Source organism: Mus musculus (assembly GCF_000001635.26).
Source record: "Mus musculus strain C57BL/6J chromosome 1 unlocalized genomic contig, GRCm38.p6 C57BL/6J MMCHR1_RANDOM_CTG1".
NCBI lineage: Eukaryota > Metazoa > Chordata > Mammalia > Rodentia > Muridae > Mus > Mus musculus.
In genome coordinates, this window is record NT_166280.1 from 144,979 (window position 1) to 156,876 (window position 11,898).

Genomic DNA, 11,898 nt, shown 5'->3' on the forward strand with positions numbered 1-11,898 from the left:
CCCTGAAACCCATAATGCTAACCACGCTGGGGAACCGCACAAGGCAGGGGTGGAGGAGTCGAGGGCAGAATTGGCACGGCCAGCTGGCTTCCTGCTCAGTGTGCTGAGATCACTTTCCTTTTTCTTTTCTTGAAGCCTGACTCCCCGCGGGACTTCCAAGGCAGCATAACTTCGGGTCCAGACTGGGCTGTCAGGCTTTTCCAGGAAGGATCCAGGAACCCCTTAACTAATCCAGGCAGTGACCTGGGAGAACTCGGGAGAACCCGTGGCAGCCCCCAGCATCCAGGTGCATTCTGCTCTTGGGCTCTGCAACTAGATTCCTGATTCTTGGGGTCAGCTTTTGTCTGCTGTACCCTAGACTCCCCAGGTTCTCTCTTTGCTAAGTAATCTTGTCCAGAGACTCGAGCATGGCTCCGGATCCTGGCTCGGACCCTGGAGTGGAGGTGGATAAGAGGGAGGAAGGGGAGGAAAGGGGAGGGCAGTGAGGGTTTATACACACGACTCTTTTTCTGAAACAGACTTTGGGGACAGTGTCCAGTGCCTATTCCCGAGGTTGGACCTTGCAAGTGTCAACAGTGGGCGGTGCCGTTATCATCTTCCAACACTTGCCTAATTATGGAGCTATTGGGAAAGAGAAAGTAAGGGGCGCCCTTACTTCTCTCCAGCGGGGGTATGGATGGTTTTTGTATGTTTGCTTTGTTTTGGTTTTAGTCCATGGTCATTTCACTGAAATACATTACTGTGCGTGAAAATTCAAGGGAAATGTAATTTTTACAGCTGGTGACCCTGATTCCAAATAAGCCACAGAACACTTGAATGCTTTTCACTTCTACCCTATCATGGACTGTGGCTATTGTTTCGTCTCCTGGTCACTTTGATAGTACTATGCACTGTCAAGTCCTTCGACTTGTCTGCCTTTTCCCAGATTAATTATGCATTCATTGTATATGATGCTCATTTTATTGATTGTTTGGGGCTTTGTCTTTCCTAATGGGTGTTTGTCTTTCCATAATTTATTTGTAAGGCCCTTAACATAATAAAAACCTGCATGCAGGCAGCTGAGACACAGGATCTTTTTTCCCCTCTTCAAGACAGAATTTGTGTGTAGCCCTGAGTGTCCTGGAACTATATATATCAGGATGGTCTCCAACTGCCTTTGCCTCCAGTGCTGGCATTAAAGGCTTGCACCATTTCCTCAGGCTTGAGATACCATATCTTGCACAGTGAGAAACAAAATATCAGAGACAGACACACTCTACTGTAGATTGGTGTCCTTGGCACAGGTACTTAACCTCTGTAGATCTGACTTCCATCTTCGGAAACTGTGGCAGGCGGCAAATGGCAAAGTTGCCACAGCAGCTTAGGTCTGAGTGCTGCTGCCATCCTAAGCAGAACCCAGAGCACATGTTCTTGCTGCCTCCCCTCCCCTCCCCCACAAGTAGCCTCAACAGCTTTCCCTCCCACCTGTCCCCAGTCTGCCAGGATTCCCTCAGGACTGGATGATCCTTGACACATCTCCCTGCTCTACAGTCCTACTGTGAAGTTGGCTTCTTTTTGTTTTCTCCTCAACATTTTTTTTTTGCTAAGTTGAAGAGATTGGGAAAGAAGAAAAAAGGGACGGACAAGTCTACTCAATGTGATGCTGGGATTAAATTCCTGGAAATACTCTTTGGAAATACTCTTTAATATTTAATATTCTGTTTTAAAAAGAGGAAAGGGGGACCCTTGCCTTCTTTGTGTTTAAGATTAGCAAACAAATAAACAAATAAACAGAACTGTGTTGCTAGCTGGGATGCAGCTCAGGGATAGGGCACTTGCCTAAGATGCACAGGTCCTGGACTCCATCCCCACTACTGCCAATCAACAAAAGCGCCCCCTCTGTGATCAAAAGGTTTACTAGGGCCTGCCTTCTTACAACAGTTTGCCACCTGGAAGTTTTCTGTTATACTCTCGCTGGTTATTTTCTCATGATCCGGAAGCAGTCGATTTTTAGAAACATTCCATAAGAAGACCCAGGTCCATCCTGAAGAATGAAATGGGGTCATAAAACCAAGCGCTGACTTTGACCAATCCTATTTTTCATATCCTTCCTGATTTTATTCATGTGTTGTCTGCTTGCGTCAAAGTGTTGTGAGTGATTTTTCAGTGTCTAAATATTACCAGCTTTCTAGGTCTGCATGTTGGGTGGTCTCTTTCTCATGAGCATTGGTATGAGATAGTGCTCTGCTACACTGCAGGTGATCTGTTCTAAGCCAACTCATATATATTCAACTCTCTCTATACATACACTCTGGCTGTGGCCAAGCACTTTCTCAACTGTAAACCAGCATCTAGAATGTCAAGATTCGATTAGTACTCAGCCCCCTCCAGATTGTATAATCTAGCATGAGGATCGCTTACCTCACCCCTGTCTGCATTAGAGCTCACCACAGTTAGGTAGTTGTGATGACAGTGACCACCTTGCAATGCTTTGTGAACTCCAGTAAGTTACTACCTATGAAATCCTTGGAACAAAAGCTGGACATAGGACATACTCAGTGAAGAAGAGATGTTTTAAAAACCCACTTTATGTTTTAAAATCCCTTTCAGGATGGTTATATGCTATTGTCTGTACTTCTCAGCCACTGTGGTTGCTGGGCACTGCCTTTATCTCCTCTACCAATGGATCTTTTAGCAAGACTTTGCTCTGTAGACAGCTAAGGGATGCTTGAAGACTAGGGTGTCTACCTTTGAGAATCCATTTTATGCAGAGAGCCACTCCCCATGCTCCTGAGAACTGTTGCCTGTCTTCTCAGCCTGCCTCTTTTTATAAGATGTTCACTCTGACCAAAGCCTTAGAAAAGGCTCTTCTCCAGCATTTCATATACATGAAGGTGAACATCGCCTATGCCATCAACAAGCCATTCCCCTTCTTCGAAGCGCTCCGGGACAAATCCTTCATCACTGAGAGAATGTACAAGGTGAGGCTGTGGACCCTCCACAAAGCTGTCTAGTCCTCATTAAGTATGTTTCAGTATTGAGATCTCTGACCACAACCCATCAGGGTTTCTAGAACATGGAAAGCCCAACTTGACCATGATCATTATTGCAGGAAGGGAGGTTGGGAGAAAGGGTGTCTTGAGGCTGTATTAGTGATAGGGTATATTGTAGGTGCTGTAAGTTCAAAGATGGATCTGTTTCTTGCCTCTGTTTAGCTTCTGGTGGCTGGAAGCTCTTGGAGTTCTTAGATTAATAGTCTGCACTGCACTCACTGCACTGACCCCAACTCCCTGACTCAGCTCCACTGCACTGCACTCAACTGACTGACTGAACTCAGAGACCTGAATGACTCTGTCTCCTGAGTGCTAGGATTAAAAGCAAGTACTGCCAAGCCTGGACCTAAGCTTTTCTTTACAAGCAACTTTCTCTGTCCCAAGCTGGCCTTCAACTCAGAGATCTGCTTGCCTCTGACTCCTGGGATTAGAGGTGTGTCTGTATTCCAGCCAGATCACACAGACCTAGAAGGTCTTTGGATATGATGATCACTTGCCAAAGCAGCCCTGTTGCTGGATTAAAATTCCTCTACAAAGAAAATTGCAGCAGCCTTTTCCAAGTCTGACACAGCTCCAGCTCCTTCATCAGTCCACAGCCCACTCACTCACTGAGACTCACATTTTCCTTCCAACAACCGTGCTTTCCTTTATGAGACTGTTCTCAGTTGCAACTGGCTATTTACTGACTGTCTTTTCAGGGATGGATGCCCTCCTCCTCCACTGGGGCAGGACTCCACCAGGGCAGTACTCCCACCTGGGCAGTACTCCCACCTGGGCAGGGCCCCACCTGTGCAGGGTCCCACCTGGACAGCAACACTGCCTGAACAGGGCTCCACCTGGGGAGGGTATCACCTGCCCCATCACCAGATCCATCTGGGCACCCAAGGACTAGCTAACCAGGAATAGCAGACACTGGAAGAATTTTGCAACCAGTTCTCTCTTTCAATGACTTCTATCCTAAAGATTTAACTCTATATTTTATACTAAAATTCCTCTTAAATTAAAAAAGAAGATTTCTTAAATTTGGGGGTTTTGTTCTGTTCTGTTCTGTTTGAGACAAGATTTCTCTGTGCAGCCCTGGCTGTTCTGGAACTCACTTTGTAGATCAGGATGCCCTCAACTAGAAAACATTAGCAATCTGACTGCCTGTCTCCTGAATGTTGGAATTAAAGGCGTGTGTCACCAAGCCTGACTTTTATACAGTTTTTAAGTACTGTATTTATTTGGGAGCGAGGTGTGCATGTGCCATGGTGTGCAGGTGGAGGCTGAAGGACACCCTGTAGAATCTGTGCTCTCCTTCCACCCTCCAGATCACAGGGATCAGACTCAGATCAAGCTTGACGGCCAATGCCTGCACCCACTTAGCCATCCTCAGCAGCCCCCAAAGTAGCTTTCTTACAATATAGAAAATCACAGATAGAGAGCTCTCCGCTCGGTGACTACTCATTCAAACTAACTCTCTGCTCCACACTTTGAAGGAATCTCTGGAAGCCTGTCAAAATCTGGTCCCTCTGTCCAAAGTGGTGCACAATATTCTCACCAGTCTGGAGCAGACTTTCCCCCCGTCAGTGCTGCTGACGTTGTTCAGCAAGGTCAACCTCCGGGAATACCCCAGCCTGGTGGCAATTTTCAGAAGCTTCAGAAACGGTAATGTGGTTTCTCCGATCCTTGTCACATGTGCAGTGGTGCTACAGTAAAAGCCTGGGTTTGTTTCCAGTGTGGATTGTGCATTCCAATGCCTGCTCTCCCTGTGTAAAGGCATAGACCACGCTTGCTCACAAAAGCTGCTGGAAGCATCATCCTGGCTGACTCTGACCTCAGCTTCCACGATTCGAATTTCTATAGGACACAGGTGTTTTTAATACAGCTATTCAGTGAACCAGGTGTAAGTTGTGACAGAGTCTCACGTTGTAGTACAGAATGGCCTAAAATGTAATCCTTCTGCCTCAGCCTTCTTTCCAAGTGCTGGTGTTACAGAAGTGGGCCATCACACACACTCATCTTGAAAATATGAAGTATGGGACCATCTCCAGGGAGCACGTAGGGCAACTGAAATGTCGGGACTTGCTATGAAAGAAAGAAAGATGGGGGGTGGGGAAGAGAGAGAGAGAGAAGGAGGAGGAGGAGGAGGAGAGGAAGAAGAAGGAGAAGAGGAGAAGGAGGAGGAGGAGAGGTGAAATGGATACAATGTCTATCTCTTTGTGACTGTGGGTGTCCCAGACATTTTATATGATCATTTCACATGACCTTAAAACCACCTGTGACATCATTGTAAGTTGCTCCTGACAGAGAAGGAAGGGGAAGTTCAGAGGTAACTCCACAGTCACTTGTCAGATTTCTATCTGTCACAAAATGCCTATGATAATGAATTTACAATGAGAAGAAGTTAGGGGGCTCTGACCTGTGATACAGTTTGAGCCTGTAGCAAGATTGTATCACCGCAGGATGTGTGACAAAATAAAATTGTTCACCGTGTGTTCTGAAAATGGAGAAAGGAGAGACTTGGACCCCACAATCTCCTCTAGAGGTGCTCCCAATGACCTAACACCTCCTCTTGGCCCCAGCACTTCACATCAGCCCATCTCCCTGTAGTGTCACCTGGGAACCTAAGCTTTGAGGAGACATTCGGCATCTAGACTACAGAACTGGATAGATAAAGAAACACAAAGAGGGGCAGCCACGGGGCTGAGGGTTGGACTGAGAGTGAGAGGACCAGGCAATAAAACCACTTGGGATTGGAGAACATGAACCCAGCAGACAGTGAAAGAAGAGACACCAGGCACACTGCACTGTGACATTGGTGACATTGATGTGTCACTATCAAAAGGATCGTCCCCAGGGGAGAGAGGATTCTTTAAGATACGAGAGCAGCTGAGGGACACTTTTACCTCTAGGCCTAGCAGCAGGGCCAGTGGACCACAGACTAAGGATACGCTAAGTTCATCTGAGCCCTGCCAGGGCTCAAGCATCGCTCTGGCTGTGCAGTTCTGTGGTTTTGTTCTGAGCCTTTGTTGCTATCTATGAAGGTTCCTGTTCAGGGGTCAAGGTATCTTTACTTCTGAAATAAATGGCGAGGAACAATCTTAATAGAAACCAACCACAATCTATTCAAGGGGACAGTGTGTGGAAAGCCAAGGGCCTGATGTTGGGATGAGAGGGAAGATCCTAGGGTGCTCAGATCGAGGCAGCCGGATCATAGGGTGCAGTGAAACTTCAGAAGTGAGCAGAAACCAGAAGACTAAGGTCCCAATAGAACCTGGTGAGGAAGCTGGGCGTGGTGGCGCACCCTTTTAATCCCAGCACTCGGGAGGCAGAGGCAGGGGGATTTCTGAGTTTGAGGCCAGCCTGGTCTACAAAGTGACAAGCAAAACATCATCAGGAGTCGTTTTGTTGCTGCATTCATTTAGACTAACTGTAGTAGGTTTTACTCTAGAGCCCGTGGTCTATCTAGTCATGTGCTGTTGACCACATTACCAGTGTTGCGTGTGGGTCCCATTTCATAAAACAGTCCTCACATCCAATCAAAAGGTGATTGGTCACTCCCATTACACTTGTGCCAGCATTGCATCAGCAAGTACATCGAGTAAGCAGGTCACTGTTGTAGCTCGCAGCATTCCTAGCTGGGTGACATTGATGACAACTCCTCCTCTGGTAGTGTCCATAGAACCTTCCAACACTATGAACACTTGTCATTAGGGATGAAGCTTCTAGCTGAGCAACAGCTGGATTGCTTCATGTCTGTTTCTCCCTCAGCAATAGGGTCTTACCAGCAGGTTGTGGAGGGTCATCGATATCATTGGCCTGTAATGTTTAGGGGTAGGAGGAACCTCTGGGATTCCTTTAGCCAATAACTCCAAAAAGATGGACTGTTTTCCAATCCTGGTACTTTTAGCATATGGTAACTTATCAGGGCATTGTCTCCCTCATTATATGGTAACTCCATTTAAATAACATTTATATATGTATATATTTTAGGGACCTTCTACAGTAGTAGGTTTCTATGTGGTCAACCCATTTTGGGTGATGGACTGGGGACTAAATAGCACTGAGTGCCTGAATAAATCAAAGTCAGAAGAGGCCACAAATGGATGCGTGTGGTGATGAGCCTGTTCTGTGCACCCGGGGAAACCAGTAACTCTCCCTCTGGTCCCGTGCGGAAAGATGAACTAGGCAATCCTGTCTGCCAGATAACTTCTGAGTCTTCGGGGTCCTGACATGTGTTCCTTTGCTAATTCCAGTTGGTTATACCTACGAAGAGAAAAACCGACCCCCACTGACCCTGCTTGAAGACCTGGCCAACCCAGCAGAAGGGTGCTCCCTTCAGACACTGCTGCCACCACCCAGACCCCAGATATCGCTGCCAAGGCATCTGTCCTCAGCACTGAGAGTCTGTGACCCCAGAGCAACCGCACAGCCAATCATTGAGATCCTGGATGAGCAGCCCAGTCCTTCTCCCCGGGGCTGTGCCTCTCCCTGGCTGCATTCAGGAAGGAAAAACCACTCCAGGCAAGCCACAGATCCAGCCTGTCTGTCCTACCTAGAGGCTTGTTGTCCATTAGAACCCCAGATTGCCGTCTTTTGTTGACCTGTTCCTTTCTCTGCATCCACCCATACACAACCCCCTCTAAGAAAATCACAAGCGCTGCCAGTGACCAGGGAGGCCCAGATGCTAGAGCATCTTCTTCCTATTCCTGGACACTCCCGCTTCTGCCCTTGGTACTTCACCTTTCCTGAGCCTTTAGGCCAGTGGTTCCCAACCTACCTAATGCTACTGCACTGTAATGCAGTTCCTTATATTGTGGTGACCCTCAACCATAACGTTATTTTCGTTGCTGCTTCATAACTGTAATTTTGCTGCTGTTATGTATCACAATGTAAATAGTTTGGGAGATAGAGGTTTGCCAAAGGAATCGAGACCCACAGGTTGAGAACCACTGCTTTGGGCCATTTTACTCTTCTCCCTACAACCCGTGGTTTTTCCCTCCTCCTTCAGCTGCCACTAACGATTTTTTTATTAGATATTTTCTTTATTTACATTTCAAATGTTTTCCCCTTTCCTAGTTTCCCCTCCGAAAATCCCCTATCCTCTCCCCCCTCCCCCTGCTCCCCAACCCACCCACTCCTGTTTCCTGGTCCTGGCATTACCCTATACTGGGGCATAGAACCTTCACAGGACCAAGGGCCTCTCCTCCCATTGATGACCACTAGGCAATCCTCGGCTACATATGCAGCTAGAGCCATGAATCCTGCCATGTGTACTCTTTGATTGGTGGTTTAATCCCAGGGAGCTCTGGGGCTACTGGATAATTTATGTTGTTGTTCCTCCTATGGGGCTGCAAACCCCTTCAGCTCCTTAGATACTTTCTCTAGCTTCTTCATTGGGGACCCTGTGCTCCGTCTAATAGATGACTGTGTACATCCACCTCTGTATTAGTCAGGCACTGGCAGAGCCTCTCAGGAGACAGCTATATCAGGCTCCTTCAGCAAGCTCTTGTTGGCATCTGCAATAGTGTCTATGTTTGGTGGTTGTTTATGGGATAGATCCCCAGGTATGGCAGTCTCTGCTCTGAACTTTGTCTCTGTAACTCCTTCCCTGGGTATTTTGTTCCCCCTTCAAAGAACTGATATGGTCAGAAAGAAGACCTGCAAAGGATGCCCAGCCCTTCTGCTGGCCCTGTGCAAAGTAACACTGACTGGGCTGTGGAGGGAGACTATGCACTTGCCAAATGAGAGGCTGTGGTTGCAACCTCAGGAGAAAAAAAGGGGAGAAAAGCAGAGAGGGCTGTCCTTAGACTCACAGAGCAAACCAAAAGTCAAAAATACTGGTGTGGGTCTGGGGTGTAGCACAGTGGAAGATCACTTACTTGGTAGATGCAAGGCTCCTCTCTCTATGTCTCTGTCTCTCTGCATCTCTCTCTCTGTCTCTCTCTCTCTGTCTGTCTCTCTCTCTCTCTCCTGTTCTTAGTTGACACATAGCTTATTACAAACTTATAGTTGATGATTCTTCCCTAGCTCCAGAAGCCTTTGAGTCTCAACCTTATTCATTCTTTTCTATTTCATAGTATGTCAAGAGTAGAACCCAAGGCCTACTGCCTGCCAGATAAGCACTCCACCACTGATCTACACCCCTAGCCCCTTTGTTTATTTTTAGATGACTCAGATTCTAAGACCTATATATGCTATTAACATTATTAGAAAATATTGTGAAAACTTTATGTCTGTTGGACCTAATTGAGCTTCCAGACTTGTGCCACTTGCCTTCCCTAAAGCATCATTATAAAAATAAAGTTTAGTTACGTTAACTATAGCAGGATGTATTACTGACATTGCTGAAGACTGACATTGCGTTCCAGAGTTGGGAATAAAAGAGTATGGACTCAGTAACTTTTCCTCCACTCCTCTGATATTTGCTATTCAAATAACTTTAACATAATCAGAAATCTAATGTCAATAGGAGATTTCATTATCTACATTTTCAAGTGAAGAGGAGGAGGTGGAGGAGGAGGAGAGGAAGAAGAAGAAGAAGAAGAAGAAGAAGAAGAAGAAGAAGAAGAAGAAGAAGAAGAAGAAGAAGAAGAAGAAGAAGAAGAAGAAGTGGAAGAGATCTTGTTATTAAACTATTCTGTCCCTTCTCTATCCTACCTTTTCCTGGTCACCTGCCTTCCTTACTTCCTTACTGGTTAGAATCACTGTTCTCTTTACCACTCTGGCCCCTACTTGCTCAACCTGAAAGCCTCAATTCTTTTTCTTCCCTCTTCTCAGTGTCCTCCAGAGATCACCAGAGAAAAGATAAGGAAGACTCTCGAGAGATGCCCCACAGTCCCTCAGGACCCGAGTCAGGTAATCTGCCTTTGGCCTTAGTGACCTCCTTTTCTGGGCGAGTATACCATCCACTTTCCTCTCTGACAGGCAGTTCAGTAACCCAACCCTTTCCTTCCTCCTTCATTTGTCAAAGACAACTTAACATCCAAGACTAACAAGCAAGATGACTCAGGAACATGGCCTCTGGGTTCCCCTGGCACCATGCATGGTGATGCTAGTTAAGGCTGACTTAACTCTTAGCAACCTTGCTTGGGATAGCTTAAGCTCATCTCCACTTTCCTACCAAACAGAAAAGAATTTGAGTCCTCTTGTTATGAGGCTCTCGCTCCCATCTCAGCTGAGCTTCCTGCCCCTCTCCCAAGCTTGGGAGGTAGAGTTATGGAGAGGGCAAGGAAGCAGGACTGGAAAGATAGACTTATGGATCCACCAATCATAAAATCACAAAGTCCCCTCACACCTGCTAGACTTAGACTCTAAATCATTACGGTGTCAACAAACAGAGGTGACTCCTCAGCCACAGGAGACTGTAGTGAGCTTCAAGAGAGAAGAAGACAAGGCAGGCCTGGATTGTGTGACCTTTCAGCTGTGATGAAGTCACAGCAATAGGTGATGCTCAAACAGCCCCAATAAAATGCAAGACAGGCAAACAGAAGCCCCGTCTGTCCCCAGTGGTGGGTAATGTAGCTGATGTGGCTGGTTCTCCTTCCTTGACTTCACCCTGACTATGGGAATTGTCCTTCAGTGCTAGTCAGTTATACATTGTACAGAAAACTAAAATATATGATATTAAAGTGATATGAAAGCCAGGCGTGGTGGCGCGCACCTTTAATCCCAGCACTCGGGAGGCAGAAGCAGGCAGATTTCTGAGTTCGAGGCCAGCCTGGTCTACAAAATGAGTTCCAGGACATCCAGAGCTACACAGAAAAACCCTGTCTTGAAAAACCAAAAAAAAAATTTTAAATTTAAAAAAAAACAAAAAAATAAAAAATAATAAAATGATATGAAAAGAAAGGAATGACTTCAAAAGTCTGTAGACAGTTTACATTGTACCTCAGTTACATAACCCTAAAGAAGCCAGAATTTAAGACAACTTTCAAAACAGACAGTTTTAAGGAGATGGACCTTTGTATTTGTTATGGTTTCAAGCCCCTGTTTTTCTTATTGCATCAAAGCAAGCCAAATTCCGTGATGTATCTGCTGTTAGCAGGTGCATAGGTAACAATAACAAGATGGTCAGGGCTGGAGAGGTGGCTCAGTGCCTAAGAGCAGTGACTGTTCTTCCATAGGATCTGAGTTCAATTCCTACCACCTATATGGTAGCTCGCAACCATCTGTAACTCTAATCACAAGGTATCTGATACCCTCTTCTAGCCTTTGCAGGAGCCAAGCATACATGTGGTACACAGACACACATGCAGGCATAACACACACTTTAAAAATGATAACAAGGGGGTCAGATCTAGGTGGAACCCTACGGGCTGGCAGACCCCTGCCTTCTCTCCCTGCTATCCAATTTCTCCAGCTGACTTTCCTCTGCATTTTCTCTTCGGTCCATGCTCACCTCTGATGTGAATTCCGTTTCTTTTGCTAGTGGTAAAAGATGACTCTCCAGCAGCAAATGACCTGGCAATGGCCCAGGAAGTACCCTGCACACCTGCAAACAAGAAAGGTACAGACATCCTTTCCCATGTGACGCTTCCTTTCTTCTAGCTGTAGCACATCATAGCATCCATGATGCGAGCATCCATTGTGTGTCTGCAATCACATGGCGTCTCCTCATTTTCTTCTCACTCTGCCTTCCTCAAAGGCTTTGCAAAAATTATAGGTAACAAGAAGGCACTTAGACATATTGAACCAAGCATTGCTCAAATTCACTGAACTCCCATCCACAAATGCTTGGTGTGACTGGTACACTAGCCTCCCCCAGAAGGAAAATGCTTCCTGGTAAATCATAGGCAGGCAACATCCATTATCTGTCACTTAAACCTCATGGTGGCAAGCAGGTTGGATGTCCACCTGACTACCTATTCCCACCTCGCCTTTG

The 11,898-nt window shown here is 46.3% G+C and overlaps 1 pseudogene; it reads left to right on the forward strand.

The window, feature by feature from the left end:
• The first annotated feature begins 2,813 nt into the window (after positions 1-2,813).
• On the forward strand, positions 2,814-11,564 carry LOC105242404 (annotated as a pseudogene).
• Positions 11,565-11,898: the final 334 nt, after the last annotated feature.